The sequence below is a fragment of the Prionailurus viverrinus genome, chromosome A2 (genome assembly GCF_022837055.1).
Source record: "Prionailurus viverrinus isolate Anna chromosome A2, UM_Priviv_1.0, whole genome shotgun sequence".
Lineage (NCBI taxonomy): Eukaryota > Metazoa > Chordata > Mammalia > Carnivora > Felidae > Prionailurus > Prionailurus viverrinus.
In genome coordinates, this window is record NC_062562.1 from 34169827 (window position 1) to 34191096 (window position 21270).

The window sequence follows — 21270 nt, forward strand, 5'->3', positions numbered from 1 at the left end:
AGTCTAACTCTATAATCCAATATTAGCTACTAGAATACAAATGTGCCATGTGTTTAAAAACATAATACCTTTCTGGGGCGCCTGGGTGGCGCAGTCGGTTAAGCGTCCGACTTCAGCCAGGTCACGATCTCGCGGTCCGTGAGTTCGAGCCCCGTGTCAGGCTCTGGGCTGATGGCTCGGAGCCTGGAGCCTGCTTCCGATTCTGTGTCTCCCTCTCTCTCTGCCCCTCCCCCGTTCATGCTCTGTCTCTCTCTGTCCCAAAAATAAATAAATGTTGAAAAAAAAAAATTAAAAAAAAAAACAAACAAAAAAAAAACATAATACCTTTCACTGGTCACTGGTTTGAATCCAAACCACGTAACACTGGCTACAATTACAAACTGCCTCCACAATCCAACGGTGTGAGAAATGCCACTGTCCCTGCGAAGCCTTCCCAACTCCCCAGGTAAGGTTTGCAACCTCTCTGTCCCCGTGATAACTTACCTATATGTCTACTACTGTGTTTATCACGTTGTACTAGAGTCACTGGTCACCTTCAGTAACCCATGAGCTCCTTGTGCGCACACAGCGTATCTCCCTGGTGACGTATCATGAGCGCCCTCCCCGGTACCCGGCACACTGCAGCTGCTCCATATAGCTGAATGCCTCCGGGACACAGGGTGAACTCACCCCTCCAAGACAGCTGTCCCTCAAAGTCACAAAGCATACTCACTGCTTAAACTGGAAAGGCCCGAAAACGCTTGTCCATCTCAGCAGTCTGCCATATCTGAAAATCATTCCTTCCTCTTATCTTTGATTTACTGTGGCACACTCCATCCCAATCGCCGTGGTGGTGACCCGGGCTCAATCAGAGAGACAGTGTGCAGGGCAGTGGAAGGAATTGCACACCACCCACTTAAGACAAGATTTTACATTCAAAGCCAAGAACGTGCAGGAGGGTGCTGAAGTATCAGGCAGCTGATGGGCCTTTTCCGCGAACCCTTGGTTCTCCGAAGATGGTGAAAATTCCCTTATAAAGTTATATCTTTAACCTCAGGTTGTAAATTTACACCCAATTTAGAGAAAGCAACCTGAAAATCCTACAAGAGAAAAGCTGTTAAAAAAAAAATTCCCATTCATCAAATGATGGGTTTTAATACAATCATCACAAGTATATTTGCAGGGAATATTTAACTACATGAAAAAATTTTCATCTACCATGTTAATGTAAAATAGCAGACTACAAAATCATAAAGCATGATCTCAATTTTATGAAATAAAGCTATATGAAATGCTTAATATATAGACTGGCACACAGAAAAATAAAGGCAATGAATAAATTGTAATCTCTCTGGGAACAAATCATATAGATGAGTTTTACTTTCTTCTTTATAATTCCCTCTCAGTTCAACACTTTCTACTATGACCATGCAATACGTACAGAAATTCTGAAAATAATGTTTTTTTTTCTAAAAATAAAAAGCATACTTTCTTCAGAGATTTTATAGACTTTGAAAAGCAACAATTCCTCCACTATCTCCCACTAATAACACAGTATCTTTTCTTTAATTGAATTGTATCCATTAAAAACATATATACCAGAAGTAAAGAAAAACCATTATGTTCTTCTCCATAGTGAATAAATTAACTTTTAAGAAATTTAAAAGATCTAATCATTTAGGATTTTAAAGATTAATGGTTATTTATAATTATGGATTTCTTCCATTCTCCATGTTTTATAATTTGGTATCTTCCATTCTCCATTTTTAAAAAAAGTTTTTAATGTTTATTTTTGAGAGAGAGAGAGACAGAGGGCAAGCAGGGATGGGCAGAGAGAGAGGAAGACAAAGAATCTGAGGCAGGTTCCAGGATCCGAGCTGTCAACACAGAGCCCAACACAGGGCTTGAACCCATGAACCATGAGATCGTGGTCTGAGCTGAAGTTGGACACTTAACTGACTGAGCCACCCAGGAGCCCCTCCATTCTCCATTTTTAATGCTTTATAATTATAATTATAAGGTTTAGCCTCCTTTGGAAGGGTGGGAAAAAATCAGTGGAAATTAACAAAACACATTTTTTTAAGTTTATTTTGAGAGACAGAGAAAGAGACTGAAAGAGGCAGAGAAATAATCCAAGTAGGCTCCAGGCTGTCAGTGCAGAACCCGACACAGGGCTCGAACTCACAAACCGTGAGATCAAGACCTTAGCTGAAATCAAGATTTGGACGCTTAACCGACTGAGCCACCCAGGCACCCCAATTAACAAAATACTTTTAAAGATAAGGTACACTGCATTTTAATATGGTACAACTATACTTCTTTGGAAATCTTTTGATTCTGTTCACTATTCATTCCTACTGCCACAGAAGAAAACTTGAGTCTCTCTCTAATTTATTCCATGTGAAAAGAGGCTGTTTAAAGTCCACCAGAGAAACAGAGACCAAGCCAGGCGTCCCACCGTGCCCTCTGTTGAGACTGTCAGCTTTTCCTTTTGATCTTTCTTTGTACCTGCAGAACATAAAATTGATTCTTTCCCCAGCTGAACCAAAGTAGAGGAGGGGCAATGTTTTATTTAAAAAATCTTCATTCATTCAGCATAAAATGTTCTCTTTATTTATACACAAAGAAAATCTACCTTTTTTGTTCTTCAGAAAATGTTTCCAGAAACTGTTGCTCTGTAAAGTTAATTCAATTGTATGTAACCCCAAAAAGAGATGGGGAGAAAAGACGGTGATGACAACCCTGTTAGCTGCCTCAGCAAAGAATAAAGATGGGAGTTGATTAGCTCTCTCAAGAAGACTTGGCAGAAATAAAACTCCACCAAAATGTAAAACACAGGCACTACAGAGACCAGTTTTGCATGACTTTTGTTGCTCCCGAGGGAGAGGCCACGACAGCAAAAGGACTATAGTATTAAGGTCACTGAACATTTTTCAATTTAAGCAAAATTCGGTGTTGGGCCTAAATGTGCAAAAGAAAAGGGGATTTGTGTTATACAAAAGGCAACAGAAAAAGGAGAATCTGAGATGATTCTGCAAATGAGGAAAGAGTAAGGGGTGTGGTGTGGTTTTCAACCAAATGGTGAGAGCCAGCTAGCTACAACTCTGAGGGGAAAGCATCAAATAAATTTTAGAGCAGAAAAGTAAGGAAATGATGAAAAATAAACAAAAGACTGAAAAGCAGTGATTCTTTGATCCTATGTTAGCCTGAGATTCCATAGCAACACAGAAAGAGACAAATGCAAGAGAAAATGTGAGAAAACTAAGGCTCTCCATCCTGGTCTTAAAACTTAAGAGACTTCTTTTTTCCTTTTCTCAATACGTTTTATTTTTAGACCAGTTTAAGGTGTACAACAAAACTGAGAAGATAAAGAAATTTCCCACATCATCAGCTCCCCCCCACCTACAATGAGACATCACAATTACCCAACGTCCAGAGTTTACATGACGATTCATTCTTGGTGTGGTACAATCTATGGGTTTGGACAAATGTAAAACAATATTTGTATAATGACCATCATTAAAGTACCAAAGAATAGTTTCACTGCCCTAAAAATCCTCTATGCTTCACCTACTCATCCCTCCCCCTCCCCTCTAACCACCAGGAACCAATGATCTTCTCCACAGTTTTGCCTTTTCCATAACATCAAATAGTTGGAATCATAGAGTATGTAACCTTTCCAGATTGGCATCTTTCACTTACTAATAGGGATTTAAGTTTCTTTCATGTTTTTTCATGGCTTGATAGTTTTGTTTTGTTTTGTTTTGTTTTGTTTTGTTTTTTAGTGCTTTTTAAAAAATATTACACTGTTCAAATTTCTTTACTGGTTACTGTCTGGATGTTCCATAGTTTATTTATCCATTCACCTACTGAAGGATGTCTTGCTTGGTTGCTTCCAAGTTTTGGCAATTGTGAGGAAAGCTGCTATAAACATCTGTGTGCAAGTTTGCGTGTGGACAAGTGACTTATTTTTTAAAGAAAAGTCACAAATATTTTATGAACACAAATTATGAATCCTTCAAATTATCTTGTCTCATTTTTCCAAAAGCAGAAAGCTTTTAAAAATTAGGAGCGCCAGGGTGGCTCAGTCCGTTGGGTGTCTGACTTCGGCTCAGGTCATGATCTCACATTCAGTGAGTTCAAGCCCCACATCGGGCTCTGTGCTATCAGCTCAGAGCTTGGAGCCTGCTTCGGATTCTGTGTCTCCCTCTCTCTCTGCTCCTCCCCTGCTCGCGCTCTGTCTCTGTCTCTCAAAAATGAATAAATGTTAAAAAATTTTTTTTTTAATTAAATAGATAAATAAATTAATAAATAAATATTAAAAGCTCTCAAAACAATTTTAGAGCTATTTGGGGAAATCATTCCTAAAGCTAAGCTAAGCTAATTGGTGGAAGTTAAAACTACATTAGAAACACATTTTGGGATGATGACTGGACTGATGAGCTTTTCAATTATCATGCCCAATCTCATCTGGAATCCTGAAATTCTCAATCTTACCAAAGCAAATGCATGAATTCTCTTTTATGATTCACTAATTCAATAACTTCTTATAAGATATGAGGCCAAAAAAATTACAAAAAAAACCCTCAGGATATTCCAGATAAATATTTCTAAAGTCTTAGGACATAACCTCTTCAATCATAGAATTTATGGCTTATTACAAGTATTGATTACACTAGTTTGTTACAATTATTTATACAGATAGATCTCTGTTTCCCCAGCTTGACTGTAACCTGTAAGAATATGAGGATCAAGTAGGACTTAGTACTTCTCTTACTGGATAGACATATCTCATCATTTTAACTTTGTTCAGGAGTTGTAGAGGTGAGACTGACACCCTCAGGGACTGAGGCAGCAACCCTGCTACCCCAATGGGCCTAGAAAGAAGAGCTAACACCCCAGTGGTCTCAGAGGATACAGCATCACCAAAACAAACAAGGGCACCTGGGGGGCTCAGTCGACTGAACATCTGACTCTTGATTTCAGCTCAAGTCACGATCTCAGGGTTGTGGGATCAAGCCCTACATTAGGCTCCACACTGAGCATGAAGGCTGCTTGGGATATTCTCTCTCTCTCTCTCTCTGCTCCTCCCCTGTTTATGCACACATGCTCTCACTCTAAAAAAATAATAAAATAAAATAAAATAAAATAAAATAAAATAAAATAAAGTAAAATAAAATAAAGTAAAATAAAATAAAACAAAACAAAACATCTTTCAGCCTTAAAATCTAAAAGAATTTGCTTTACACTTGCTTGGAACATGTGATATCTTTCCTCATTCTGATTTCTCCCTTTTGAAATGTGAATTTCTATGCTATGTCTGGCCCCACATTGCACTGTGAAAACAGATCATTTGTTTTCACAGGTTCACAGGTGGAGAGGAACTTTGCTTCAAGATGAATCATACCTAGAGCCTCATCAGTGGCTGATTTAGATATTTAGATGAAATTTTAGAGTTGATGCAGGACTGGTTTAATACATTTGGGGCTATGGGATGGGGGAGTATAGCTTGCATGCAGGAAGGACATGAATTGGGGTGAGAGAGACTGGAGAACAGAATGTCATTAGCTGAATTGTGCTCCCCACCCACCCACCCAATGCATATGTTTAAGTCCCAATCCCCAGGACCACAGAATGTAACCATATTTAGAGACAAGGTCTTCAAAGAAATGATTACGTTAAATGAGGTAATTAGGGTGGAGTCCTATCCATTTTAATTGTGTCCTGATAAGAAGAGGGTGACACCAGGGATGGGTGGGCATAGAGAAAAGACCATGTGAGGACATGGCGAGAAGACCCCTATCTGCAAGCCAAGGAGAGAGACCTCAGATTAGCATCAACCTGCTGCCACCTCCAGAACTGTGAGAAATATACTTCTTTCGTTTAAGCCACTACATCTGTGGTATTTCATGAGAACAGCCCTAGCAAACTGCTGTGTCTGCCATTTACACTATCCCTGAATTGCTACTGAGGATATGTGCCATGGTCCTTCAAACCGCAAGTGAACATCTGTTCCTTTTCTCAGGGTTTGTGTAATAAAGAATGTGACCACGACCAAAGAGTGGTCTGGCCTTTGCCCTCAACTTCTAAGAAGTAATCTGTGTCATTCCTGTTAGAGAATAGTCTTAGGGTAAGGGCTGGCTGTATCAGAATGATCAAACGTGAATTTTAGGGTGGAGATTTTGGGTCACACAGGTGCTGAATCAAAACACGGGCAATCAATCAACCAACCATGCCTACGTAATGGAGCCCCAATAATAACTCTGAACACTGAGGCTCAGGTGAGCTTCTCTGGCTGGCAATACTGTATGTAATGTCACACACACTTCAATGTCACACAGGAAAGGGACAAAGGAACTGCAAGTATGGAGTGCTCTCACACCCTGCCTTATCCAACTCTTCCTTTGGCTGCTTTTAATTCGTATCCTTTCCTGGTGATAAACTGTAACCATGAGTATAACAGCTTTCAGTGAGCTCTGGGAGTCCTTTTAGCAAACCATGAAAATGAGAATGGTTCTGGGGAACTCCCAAACTTGAACTGATGTCAGAAGTGAAGGTGGTTTTGGAGACTGTGCCCTCAAATTTTACAGTCTGGCTTATTCCAGCAGGGATAAAATCTCAGATATTACCATCACCAATGGTAATTTCTTCTACCTACCTGAAACATTGAGCCATGATTTTCTTCTCAAGGGACCAGAGCACATAATCCTAATCTGCGTGGTAACCGCAGTGGTTCTGAAGTAAGGGCAATACTGTCCCTCACAGGATATATGTCAACATGTGGACACTTCTGGTGGTGTCAACGAAGGGCTGCTCCCGACATCTAGCAAGTAGAGGCCAAGGATGCCGCTCAACATCACGTGATACACGGGACAGCCCCACAACGAAGAATTCTCTTGCCCAAAGTATAAACAGTGTGGAGTTTAAGACACTCTGCATTATATACTTGACTGTCGCTGAGTGAACACCCAGATCTGAGATCACATCTCTAGAGGTAGTGAGGAGATAGCACCCTGACTTCCAAGGGGCCAATGTTCAAATGCCACCTCCATAAAAAGCCCATTTGTTGACACTGGCCAAACAAACCCTCGAAGCCTATGGCCCTCAATTTTCTCATCTGTAAAATAAAACCAATAATAGGATTTATCCCTTATGGAAAAAAATCAGCAAAGAATTTGAACCAAAGTAACCACCAGCTGAATATTCACTCTATGCCACTTCATTTTCCTTGCACAACAAAAACCATTTTTTAAAATAATTTTTGCACTGATTGAGACACTGGTAAAAACAGGTTCACAAATCAGGTTTTCTTGATTTGTTGCAGAAGAGATAGATGACTCCGCGATGTCATAAATCCAAGCTGCCAAAGAAATATTTCTTTCTATGCATAATTTGTCTTTGGTACCCATGAGCATTTTTTCTCTGTCTTTATCATCACCACACATGGTAACTTTTGTGTGTGTCCACTTTCTACAAAGAAACAAAGTTTATATGACACATGACAGTGACGACAGAGGCAATGACCAAGGACAATAAACTCAGCAATCCAGAGCTGGCACTACTGGACAGTCCGTGGAACAAAGAATTCATCCCGTGTGACCCATTTCCCAGAAGACTACAAATCTCCCGCATTTGTAATCATTCAGGTCACAGACCTGTGCACGTTGTATCTTTTGCTCCTTCTACATCCAACACCTTCCATCCATTTGAATTCCTCCTGCAAAGGGCATAACTTTTCCCTCCCAGGCCCCAAAACCTATCATATGGCATGCTGTATGTGTTAATTCATATCTCTTGGATGGATGGGAGAACAGATGGACAGATGGCCAAATGGATGAAAAAGTGTAACAGCAAATGGAGGAAGGAATAAAAGAACGTACAAATGAATAATTAAAATGGTTCTTTCTTTAGCTTATGAACAGCAGTACTACCAATTTTTGCTTGAACTTGCACAAAATTAAAATACGAGTGTTCTTATAATATTTACACAGGGCATAACTGTTCGACAACAGAACTTGGTTTAGAGCCATACTCTGAACAAGGAACAAATGTACTTTCCCACTTTCAGTGAATGATAAAACCCAGAGCAGTAAAACAGGCTTGATTCTTGCTAGAAGTAAGCTGCTTTCCATTTCGCAGCACCACAGTACAAGCTCTAGGTTAAAACATCCAGAAATATAGCAATTATCATACTTAATGGAAATATCCTACTTAATCAGTCTCACATGGCTAAAATCAAGGTGTTGGCAGGGTTGTGTAACCTTTGTGGAGGCTACAGGGGAGAATCTGTGTCCTTTTTCATTTAGGTTATTAACAGAATTCAGTTCCTGGGTTGTAGTACTCAGATCCTTGTTTTCTTGCTGTCACCTGAAAGCTGCTTCCAGGTTCTAGAGACCGGATACATTCCTTCACTGGTGACTGCCTTCCTCCATCTTCAAAGCCAGTAAACAGTGGGTTCAGTCCCTATCATATTCTAGTATATACTACCTCCTTTTTCCATCTTGTATCTCTGACCTAGCATGGAAAAGTTCTCTACTTTCAAGAACTTGTATGATTAGAGGGACCCCATTCAGGGGCCCAGGATACTCGCCTTCCCCCACATTCATATGTAATTCTATCTGCAAAGTTCCCTCTGCCATATAAAGCAACCTAAGTCACAGGTTCTGGGGTTTAGAGCATGGACATCTTTTGGGGGTTGTTTTACTGCCTACCACATGATATAAAGACAGATATACTGATGAATGGAACAGAATCGAGAGTCTGGAAATAAACCCTTAAACTGATTATCAATTGACTTCTGAATAAAGTGTCAAGGCAATTCTCTGGGGGAAGCACAGTTTGCTTAAAAAAATGACTCTGGAACAACTGCAAAAAGATGAACTCAGACCCTCAACTTACATCATATATTAAAACAGACTCAAAGGGGATCATAGACAAATGTAAAAACTAAAAATAATAAAGCCTTTAGAAGAAAATACAGGAGAAAATCTTTGAGACTTGAGCATGGTAAAAATCTCTTAGATATGACATCCAAAACACAGTTCAAAGACGAAAAAGTTGTTAGGTTGAACCTCATTAAAATTCTAAACCTCTGCACTTCAAACAGCAACACTGGAAAAATGAAATGACCAGAAATAGTCTGGGAGGGAAAAAAGTTGCAAAACACATATCCAACAAAGGACTTGGCTCCCTAATTTGTAAATAACATTCACAACACAAGAATAAGAAGACAAAATTCAATCAAAAAACGGGCCAAAGATATGACCAATTTGCCAAAGAGTTTAGACGAAGGGCTAAGTACATAAAAAGATACACAACATCATGTCAATAGTCAAATGTAAATTAAAACCACAATGAAATGCCACTCCATGCTTTCTAGAATAGCTCTACCATAAGAGACAGAAAATAACAAATATTGGTGTGGGTAAAAAGAAATAGAAAACTTCCTGCATTGCTGACAGAAATGTAAAATAGTACACTACTTTGGGAAACTGGTAGTTTCTCAAAAAGTTAAACACAGTGTTACCTATGAGTCAACAATTCTAATGCTAGCCATCTACCCAAAAGAAATGAAAACATATGTCCACACAGAGACCTGAACGTGAATATTCATGTAGCAGCATTATGAACAATAATGGCCCCATAATTGAAACAATCTCTGTTCACCACCAGGTGAATGGATAGACAAAATGTAGTATCATCCATTCAATGGAACACTATTCAGTGATTCAGAGGAAACAACTACTGATACATGCCATCAGGGATGAACATCAAAAACATGCTAAGCAAAAGAAGCCAGACACAAAAGGCCACATATCCTGATTCCAGTATACCAAATACCCAGAAGAGGCAAACTGAGAGGCAAAAAGTAGATTAGGGGTTGTCTGCGGCTGGGAGTAGGGGAAAGGATTAACTATAAATGACATCAAGGGTCTCACTAGGGGTGGCGGATCAAAATGTTCTACAACTTATGACGATGGGTGCACAAGTCAACCAAGTTACCGAAAGTCATAGAATGGCACATGTGCAATGAGTAAATTATGCTTTGTAATTTCTCCAAATTTTTGGTGTTTCTCCAAAAAGTTGCTTAAAAAACAAATTTATAAAAAAGAAAACAGCCATGAAATCCATGAGAAACACCCCAATATGAAGATCTGATCTCAGAAAACTATCAAAATTATGCCACTAACAATGAATTTAAGGATAAAAAACAAAATTTCATCCAGACAGATGTGAAGAAAATGAATGACATGAAGTCAGCTGTCTAGTGGATTCTGGGCAGCTGTTCTCTGGTCTACAATGAACTGAACTAGAAAAATGGGGCACTTCCCATGTGGCCACTCTCTACACATAAAATACAGGAACATCCATAAAGAGGGCTTAATTGGGTCTCCACTTCTGCGGACCTCTGACCCCTTTTTACCCTGGCTTTCTACATAACTACAGCTTACTGGATATGTTGGAAAAGACATGTTTCCTTGCTATTTTGACACCAATTTGTGTGGATGTGATTATAAGTATGTAAACTTAATTACTCGTCAATCATGATGACTAGAAGAAAGAACTCAACATAGGTCTCCCCAAGAAATCGAAGATTAAATCTTACCTGTGTGACAATTTCATTGAGAACGCAGAGAAGTTGTTCGTTCAGAACCCAGAGACCCTCTCTGAAGGGAAGGACAAATTATGGTATGATAGGATTTGCTTAAAGCAGAAGACAATAACATTTCACATGGGCCAGTAAATAATCTGTACAACTTATATAGAAAAAAGGGAGCCTTAGGAAAGTTTCCTGATTCAGAACCGAACAGTTTTAAGAAGTATTTCCCATTCACAAATGTGTTGAAACATTCTCTTTAAATAGCAAATAGATAGATGAATTTAGATAAACATATTTAAATTCCCAGAGCAATCTTGAGGAGCTGCAACCGTCTGGGAAAATGTCAAGAACACCCTCTGCTTGAGAAAACTGCTCTGCTATGTGAGATGGAGATTCTATCAAGGAAAATAGAAACCTTCTCAAAGAACCTTACTGAGAATCAGATCTTTCCCAACTGTTGATTTTAGAGAATTTCACTTGAGAGTTACCTGTGCTCTGCCAACGAAATATAAATATCTCAGGCCAAGTGGATTGGGGGGGAAAGCAAGTCGAGAAGACAGAAAATATTACAGGTTCACTTGATTCATAGCTTGAACACTTCAGTTCTCACTGAGTATAAATAAATAATAAAATAATAAATAAATAACAAAACTGTTATAACAAAAAATTGATAGCAAAATTGTTCAAATGAACTTTTACTGTCAATACCAAAACAGTGATTTAAAAAAAAAAAACCCAAATCACATCAACCACCTGAGTGCAAACCATTCTACAGGTTGACCCGACCCAGCTGGATAGCATAGTAAATAAAGAATTAAGTTCAACTACAGCAGTTAGGAGTACAGTTCACTCTGTGATAAAAATAAGCAACTGAGAAGAGAATTACAAATTCTATGAGAAAAATTAAGGAAGAGTCATAAAAGATCCCATGCGGAGCATAAAATAAACAAGTAGTACTTCTCCGAAGTATCTGAAGTCATGCTGAAGTCATAAATAAAAGAACTTTTAAGAATACAAGGTATGGACTGCCCTCCAAATCCCACTGCAAACACTGCCGCAACTGTGATGCCAGAACAAAAGAAGGCAGAACGAATCAGCAGCAGCAGCAGCTGCCACCGGAGCAGTTGCCACTGCCAGAGGGGGAAGACACAGGAGACGAGGAGGATGGGAGCCCTATGGGATCACCCAGGCTTCTGGGCCCTCCCCCATGGCCAATGGAAAGCCTGGTGACTGCAAGTTGGCTCTAGATTGGAATCCACCCACATGTACCCCACCAGCAGGACGGATGAATAAGATGTTGAGTGTGCATGCAACGGGATACCACAATGCAATGAAAATGAAGGACTCCTCTTACAGGCAACCTGGATAAATCTCGCGAACATGATGTTGAGTAAAAGGTAACTGGGCAGAAAAGAATACAGATTCTCTTTGCACAGGTCCTCCGGGATCAAGGGGACCAATGATTCCACCGCCACTGAGTCTCCCAGCTCCTCCCCAGGGCAGAGGCCTAATTCAGGGAGACCTAGGCCCTAGGTGTGGCCCATATGCTCATGGTTGGTTGGGGGCCAATACTGAACCTCCTTTTCCTGGACCAGGCCATGGGGGTCCTTCCAGGGGAGCCTTTCACAAAGAGCAGAGAAATTCTCAAAGGCTCACAAGTTGGTCTCTTATCAAAAATGCCTGTCTCTCCAAGGATGGCCCCCAAGTTATGGAAGACAAATCCAACTACCTTGTCTGCCGACACTTTGCCAAAAAAGGCCACTGTTGATATGAGGGCCTGTGTACCTTCTACCACTCTGATGTCAACAGAGCTTCTCTGTGAGACTGTGCCTTCCCACCAGGCTGGAAGGAGCCCTCTGGGATTGGCCACATATTTCCATGTGGCCCTGTAACTGCCACTGTGCTATTCCACCCACCACCCTCAGTCAGTAACACCCACTCCCATCTGCCACCTCCTCCATTTGGGGTACAGAGCTGTGTTTCAACACTGGTGCCCAGTGTGTGCTCTTTCTTCTGCTCAAGCCTCTAGAGACTGCCTTCAGAGCCTCATCACCCCATCTTTGCTCCCTTCAACTGTTTCCTGGACCCTCTTCCCCCTCACCAACTACTGAACAGGAAACCTCTTTGCTGCTGTTTCTTGTGTATCTGTCCACCCAGTCGCTGGTACTGCCCTCGGTTCCTGGGAGCCCTGGAGCAGTTTCTTAGCATTCCCTTCTTCTAGCTGCTTGGCTTAAGTCCCTTTCATGTGACAATCCCTATCCCCAAAGTTGCCAGTTGCTCTGTGGAACTCACCAGGTTGACCTGGTGTCAAGTATGGATGACTGGTGCAGCGTCGCCCCCCCTGAAAGGCAACTCAACTCAACCTGCTTTTGGATTTTGTAGTTTCTGTATCAGTAGCACGATCCCCACGGCTCTGGTCTGTGACCGCTGTGCTTTGTGAAACTGTGCATCCTCTCGTATGGAGCCTCTCTCTCAGCGTCTGTGGCATCTCTGTGACTTACCTACACTCAAGTTTTTCTGCCAAAATGAGTGAGGCTCTTGGTGCCCTTTGAACGTCCGCACCTCCTAATGTGGGAGGCTTGTGAAACTTTCCGCACGACTGTCTCCCTGGTCTCCCCAACCTGGTGTTGGCTTTTCTAGGTTTGACCGAAGCCCATGGATGTCCTCTAAATCCTCTCATGGGCTACCCTATCTCCTCTTAGTTAGACTGCATCACTGTGAGGCCACCAGTCCTTTCATCTGAAATCTGTGACTTTCCAGCCAGCTTACCTGTGCATGGAACCTGGACAGTACTGTCGCCCCTCTCTAACCTTCTTCCTTACATCCCTGGCATTGGTTGTTTTCTGTGAAAACGGCAGTAAACAGGCTCAGTTTTAGACTGGTCCTGAGGAAATGTGTCAGGAGTGGAGAGGGCAAGGATGCAAGGGAAGGATGAGAGAGCCGCTGGAGAACTGAGAATGATTTTTTTTTTCTTTTTAACATTTTTTTTTAATTTTTTTTTTCAATGTTTATTTATTTTTGGGACAGAGAGAGACAGAGCATGAACGGGGGAGGGGCAGAGAGACAGGGAGACACAGAATCGGAAACAGGCTCCAGGCTCTGAGCCATCAGCCCAGAGCCCGACACGGGGCTCGAACTCACGGACCGCGAGATCGTGACCTGGCTGAAGTCGGACGCTTAACTGACTGCGCCACCCAGGCGCCCCTCTTTTTAACATTTTTGATACTAGTAATAAATGCAGTGAAAACAAACAAAACAAGAATACAAAGTGTGTTCTTCGTTACAAAAAAAAAAAAAAAATTAGGACTCCGAAAGCACAGTCTGGTTAATGCATCTTCAGTAGAATAATGAAACTGGGGGAAAAAAAAAAAGAATTAGACCAAGTAAAAGAAGACACTTAAGAAGAAAATTTGCTTAAAAGATTAATTTTTCACAGCTAAATGTTAAATGAAAGACGTCTTGTTACTATAACACAGAGACTTAAACCTTGGTGGCATTTCAAGCAGTGGAGACCTTACAGAATATATTTGTTTTTAATGTTCAGGGCAAAAATCTGCCAGCCACGGAGCCTGTAACTGAGCCTCTATCCCAACTGGATGTTTGTCTTCCAGTAATGGCAGGACTGGGGAGAGAGAGGACAGAAGCTCTTCAAAGTCTCATTATACAACTCGGGCAGCCAGGTGCAGCTCTGTTCTGGAGGGACAGCCACATTATGGTCTAGGCAGCCATTATATTACATATTTTACATGCAGTTACTCTTTCGACTTTATCTTTCTGGGTAAGAGAATCAAATCTCCATTTGCCCAAAGAACTAATAAAGGCCAAGAAGAGTGAAGGGGACTCACTTTAGTTCTTAATCTTCAGAACATTAGGAGGAAGGGGAAGGAGTTTCATACATTTTCAACCAATTGAAGGGCACTTGGTGAGAGTGGATGGGGTGAGGAAATGCTAGGGGGGTATTTCCTATCTTTCTTTCTCTGTGTGGTTTTTTTTTTCTCTGATTTGGTCATAAAATAACATCCTAAAATCCTACTACTTACAAAAAAAAATAACATGCCTACTTTTCATTGAGATTCATTACACACTGCATATTAAATTGTATAAATTCAGTAATATAATCAACACACAGTAATACAGATTGCATATATTTCATATGTATGCAAACAATTTATGGACCACATGTGTGACTCAGTCAGTTAAGCATCTGACTCTTGATTTCAGCTCAGGTCATAATCTCATGGGTCATGAGATCAAGCCCCACACTGGGATTCTCTCTCTCTCCTCTCTCTTTGCCCCTCGCCTCATTTGCATCCTCTTTCTCTCTCAAAATACATAAACATTTTTGAAAAATAATTTACATTGAACTTAAATACTATGTGTATATATATATTTACATATATATATATAATTTAAAAGGCTATTTTCATATCCAAGAGGTAAAGAAATTGTGGCACCTCAACAAGAATAAAGGCATATGTCTGCTGAATTTGTCTTGTTACCTAATAAATATTTACACAAAATAATGAAAAAAATGTGTGTTTTCAAAATGCCTCAGATTGGCTTATCCAAAAAGTAAGAGCATACTTTTTAAAAAGCATATGCTGGGGCGCCTGGGTGGCTCAGTCGGTTAGGCGGCCGACTTGGGCTCAGGTCATGATCTCACGGTCCATGAGTTCAAGCCCCGCGTCAGGCTCTGTGCTGACAGCTCAGAGCCTGGAGCCTGTTTCAGATTCTGTGTCTCCCTCTCTCTCTGCCCCTCCCCTGTTCATGCTCTGTCTCTCCCCGTCTCAAAAATAAATGTTAAAAAAATTTTTTTTTTAAAAAAATAAAGCATATGCCAAGTATATTATGTATTTTAGGGTGGAATCTCAGGTAAGCCAAAAAGAGAGGGACGGGGTAGAGAGGAAGGAAGGAAGGAAGGAAGGAAGGAAGGAAGGAAGGAAGGAAGGGAGGAAGGGAGGGAGGAAGGGAGGAAGGAAAGAAATACAAAGTAGTATGTCATTGCCAAGGTGGCCTGGGCTTCAGCAGAGAGTGCAGCTGGTGTGTTGGTCATGGAAGATGGGATGTCCCCAGAGAGGCTGCAGGAACCACTGTGTCTAGAAATAATCCATGAGACAGGAGACAAGGAGAAGATGGGAAGAAGGGCAGAAAATGAATTTACCTGCAGGCTTTTTGGGTCTTCTGTCTCCCTTTTTTCACAGGTCAAAATCTGACAAAAATTGACAAGAGGAGCCTGACCCTCGGGTCTGGCATGGTTGAGCTTAGGCCTCAGAAGGGATAAAGGGTGCCTACCACCCATGCCCACAATGTGGGGGAGCCACAGGGAAGGATACAGCCTACAATAGGGCCCGAGTGCCCCTGGCTACCCTGCAGTTCATCCCAAAGGCTAAAATTTATATCATGAAATCTCAAAATTTTTCTCAAAAAAAAAGAGTAATTATTAATTTTAGTATGTTATATCTAATACCTGGATTTATATTAAAATAAAGCTGAAAATAAAAGTTTTACTTCCTCATGAATGAATTTTTTTACAACTGAGTTTTCAGCAGGATAAAGGGTCCAAGTTCACACTTTATAAATCATGGCAAAATGAAGCAATTACGAGATTAAGAGTAGAAAAATTTAGAATGTCAAGTGGCATTAATTTAAGTGGGAATAAGTTCTCTACACCTAATTTAATTAATGCAAAGTGCTCAAAGAACTTTGTTTTTCTGCAATGAAACTTGAAAGTGGATGAGACTAATACAGTAATCATAGTCTAATACGCTGCCCTTCAGAACTACAGGTTTTATTCCTTACCATTAAAAAAAAAAAGAAAGAAAGAAATCTTATCGTTTAGAATGCATGTAATACAAAATCAAGGGGAGAAATCCAAACAGCTTTTTAAAAAGCTTACTGCAGCTAAATCACAAATCAAGAAACCTCCAACAGGGGTTCTCTGGCCTGGCTTCACTCCCACCTGATAGGAAAGACTGTTCTGGGAGCACAGTGCTATTCCACTGATACAGCACTTAAGGCTTTCAAACAAACCAGGATGTTGTCAGAAAAATAAAATTTGTATGTGGCATGGGAAATGGAGTGCATGCCCATTGTCCAGCAGATTTCAATGCCATACTCTAAAAATCAGGTTAGTACTTAAAAAATAATTTTGTAGAACACAAGACACTGAGTAGCGAGTAAAACTGTGCATATTATTCTAAGGAAAGTAGATACATTACAAATATTTAAGTCACAGGTGTCAGCCGGTATAACACAAGACTTTAAAAAACCAGGGCAGTAAAAGAGAAAGCATAATGGTGAAAGAAAGAAAGAGAGGAAGGAAGGAAGGAAGGAAGGAAGGAAGGAAGGAAGGAAGGAAGGAAGGAGGAAAGGGAGGGAGGGAAAACCATCAAACTAGAATATGCTCTGGCAAATCTCAATATACTAGAGGTTTTATAATTTTGTCCAACCTTACTTTATTTAATCCTTATTTAATTCCACTAATGCTTTATGATGATACAATTGACCTTTGAACAACATTGGGATTAGGGTTGCCAAACCTCTACGCAGTCAAAAATCCACATAGAACTTTGACTCCCCCTGAAACGTAATTACTAAAAGCCTACTGTTGACTGGAAGCCTTCTGGATAACACACACATATTTTGTATGTTATGTATATTAGGTACTATATTCTTACAATAAAGGAAGCTAGAGAAAGAAAATATTCTTGAGAAAATTGTAAAAGAGAGAAAATACATTTACAGGACTGTACCATATTTATAAAAAAAATTAAAAAAAAAAACAAAACCCACACATAAGGTTGACCTGCTCAGTTCAAACGCATGTCGTTCAGGGGTCAAGTGTATTCCAAGAGTTTAAAAAAAAAAAATCAAACTTCATAGAATAAGGCATACAAAGTAATGATTCCTCGCGATCTTTGTGGGTGTGTTTGTTTCAGCTTACTGAGACAGAATGGCAGCCCAGAGAGAACAACTCCCCTGCCCCCCAACTACCTCCAAAGCCCCCCTCTTCCGCCTGGTCCATGATAATTCATTCATATCACAGGCAAATACCTTAAAGCTAAACCTCAACTACATGCCAGGCTTTTCTAGCAGGATCACTGTGCTCCTGTTCTGTAACGTGCACTGGGTTAAGACTGCAGGCTCTGTAGTCAAACAACTTTTGTCTTTTTTTTTAATTTATTTATTTGCATATAATTGACATATAACTATTACTTTAGTTTCAGATGTACAGGTTTTGTTTTGTTTTCAATTATTTGGTGTTTGGTGTAGGGCCAAGCTCTCTATTTCCTCATCTGTGAAATGGGTGCTGTAGAAATCTGTAGAAAACTCTACCTCACAGGGCTTTGTTAAGGGCTAAATGAAGGAAGGCATGCAAAAACATGCAGTATCTGGTAAGTGGGAAGTATTGTGGCTACTTTCACTAGGATGTGGCAGAAGGCCTCCCCCCAGGGTACGAGAGAAGAGCACTATTTTTATAATCCAAAGGGCAAGACTTACATGTCAAATCTGTCCACGAACAGGTAATTTACTTTCATTTGCAGTCACTGTCTATAGTGGGTTGAATGGCGACTCCCCAAAAGATACGTCACCCCAGAAGTAGTGAACGTCGGGTTATTTGGAAAAGGAGTCTTTGCACAAAATAGAGGATTCTCCGAATGAGACTGTCCTGGGTTATGCAAGTGAGCCCTAATCCAATGACACGTGTCCTTATAAGAGAAAGGCAGAGAGAGATCTGAGGCACAGAGAAACTCAGGTGAGAGTGATGTGAAGAGACAGACTGGAGTGATGTATCTAAGGAAAACTGTGGCTTCCTAGCAGCCACTGTGAGCCAGGAGAAAACCAGGGAAAGAAGAGCATTTCTCTCAGAGCCTCCAGAAGGAACCAACCCAGTCAACATCCTGACTTCAGACTTCTGGCTTCCAGAATTATGAGAGAATCAATTTCAGTTGTTTTAAGCCACCCATTTTGTGCTAATGTGTTACCATAGCCCTAAGAAACCAATAAAGTGCCCCAGTGTGCTTTAAGTCCAAAATGTGTTCTCATCAGACTCCATGAACTCAAAGGAAGCGATGTTCGACAAGGTGTCTAGTATGACGTCTGACATGGGAAAGACCCTCAATATAATGTGAGCTTTCCTTCTACTGCCGCCTGCTCTCAGCCCAGCCATGTACTTCGCCTTCAAACTAGGGCTCCCAAACCATCCACCACAGAGAAAAACCAACCATTTCCCAAGAGGGAGATAACATAAAACATCCCTGCACAGGGTGATACGAATCCAGCCCTTTCCCTAACCACAAAGCCATGTTTTTCCCACTCACTTTTAGCCCCTTACTGCCTAGAAAGCTTCTTCATTAACCGCTGCCTGAAACACAGCCCCCCACCCCCTGTATTTTTATTTTTTTATTTTTTTTACCCACCCTCTGTATTTTCAGCCTCCTGGTTGTCTGCTCTCCTGGGTTTGGCCCCTCTAGAAGGCAACAGAGACTTTTAACTTTTCCATTACATTATAGCCCTTTTCAGAGTTTTTATATTCATGAAATTTCACTTGGTCTTCACCACACCTTGTGAAGTAGACATATTATTTTACTAATCTTACATATGAGTAAAGAGCTTTGAGTAGTAATGTGACCTTCCCAAATCACAAAGGCACCAGAATTAGGAGGAATGAAACAAAAAATTGTGATTACCACTCCTAAATACATGTTTTGTTTTCAACAACGTTATACAGACACACTATTTGCTCAAATAAGATTCAATAAATGACCAATGCAAATAAATTACATATGGACCCTTACAGATGAAAAAAAATTAGGAAGAATCAGTCCTCTAGAACAGCATAAAATACACAGGATAAAGACAAGAGATGACAAGAAGACAGAGTGGACTCCACTATACAAAAAGAATGTGGGTAAAAAGTCTAGCAGAATAGCATGAGGAAGCAGGCAGAATCACGCAGAGGAGTGACAGCTCCTGATTTCTGAAAACGAGACTTGGAAAACTGCCCATAGGTGAGGGTTGAGGGCATTCTCATGGAGACCAAGTTGTGAAATTCCTCTCACTAAAGAAGAGCGACTGGAGATCTGTGTACACCTTTGCACACATTATTTTGTGTGTGGGCTACAATACCAAGGAGGCTATCCACAGCTTCAAGGAGTCTATAATCTACACTCATACGTACATAGAGCTACAACATGCAGCAGCCAGCTAGGTCTCAAATAATACGATATAAAGCCCACAACATACTGCCTGCTATATTCTCCATGAGAATTAGTGCTAGTGTCCAAAAGACGACAGACAAGCTAGCAAAAACTCAACAAGAATGACAATACGCGTCTTCAGAGAAGATATGGGTGAACATGTACACCATACGTTCACTCACTTTGACTAAGAGTGATTCAATCATCACTTTAAGAGTGTAGAGTGATCCTATCTCACACAGGCAGTAAGTCTCAAAAGACTATCAAAAGTGAAATACTCAGCAGCCAGCAATTCCACTCCTAAAGGACTAATCACCTCAGTGAAGAGGAGAGAGACATGGACTAAGGATGTTCATGGCAGCGTGGTTTATAATGGAGGGAAAAGGCAATCATCTTTAATGTTTAAGAAAACGGGACTGCTTAAATAAGACAAATTGTAGCTAATCATGATTTTGTACATACTTACAGTATAGAGCTCTCTAATCCCTGAGAAGGAAAGATCATGATACCTTCAGTAAAATGGGTAAGCCCAGCACAAACCACATTTTGGTTTGCAAGACCATCAATCAGACAGACAAGAGTGGAAATCTCTGGGTGGGATAATTCTAATTGATCTTTTGTTGTTGCTGTGGAGGAACAAATTGAATTAATTAATTAATTAATTAAAACATAATGAAAGATACACTCTCAAAGTGGCTTTATTTATTCTTTGACCCAGTATTTGCTGAGGGCCTACTCAGAGCACTCTAAGAGACATACATACATAGGGTGGCCAAAGCTCTGAGTCTGAAATGAATCCTGAGACCACCAGTGGACACGTTTCCTTGATTAACTACTGATATTATCGCGACTTCCACGGGGGAGAATGTTATCCATGGGTCACAAAATTTGGAACTGGTTCATCTTCTAAAACCTACCATTGGTCAGTTTTGAACACAATCCAGGTGAACATTATAGAGTGTCAATCATAATTTCACAACTGAGTTGCCAGAAAGAAAAAATATATATCTACTGCACTTGGAAATGTCAAGTGTAACCCAATAAATGTCAAATAAAATTGAATTGTTTGCAGGAACCTGTGAGTGTCCGAACGGGGAGCCTGGGCAAGACCCTCTGAAAATGAAAACCCATACATTTGGTTGAGTGTATGTTCCTGAAATCAAGGGGTTTTTTTCTGCCTCCATGATACCCTGTACAGTAAACCGTGCTAACTTCCTGTGAAGAGAACTTTATCCTTTAAATACTTGGCTGTCCAGTCACTGTTCTGATAAACACATTTCTCACACACATATCTCTGTGCAGTGATCCGGGGAAGTTACTAAGGCATGCAACCAATGCTGGTTCTTAAGACTTCTCATGGCAGTCTTTTCTCAAAAGCAGACTCCAAAGATGGAGCCAACTTAATAGGCACAAGACCAAAAGTGCTTACTACATGGCTGTTTCCTTTAGGCTGAAAAGGATCTCAACAACCAGATACGGCACACACATGTC

The 21270-nt window shown here is 40.5% G+C and overlaps 1 protein-coding gene and 1 pseudogene across 1 annotated transcript in view; one reads left to right on the forward strand and one right to left on the reverse strand.

The window, feature by feature from the left end:
- SUCLG2 (succinate-CoA ligase GDP-forming subunit beta) overlaps positions 1–21270 on the reverse strand; it is a 278731-nt gene that overhangs the window by 173528 nt on the left and 83933 nt on the right. The window lies entirely within an intron of this gene.
- Positions 5764–12401, forward strand: LOC125161082 (proline-rich protein 3-like; annotated as a pseudogene).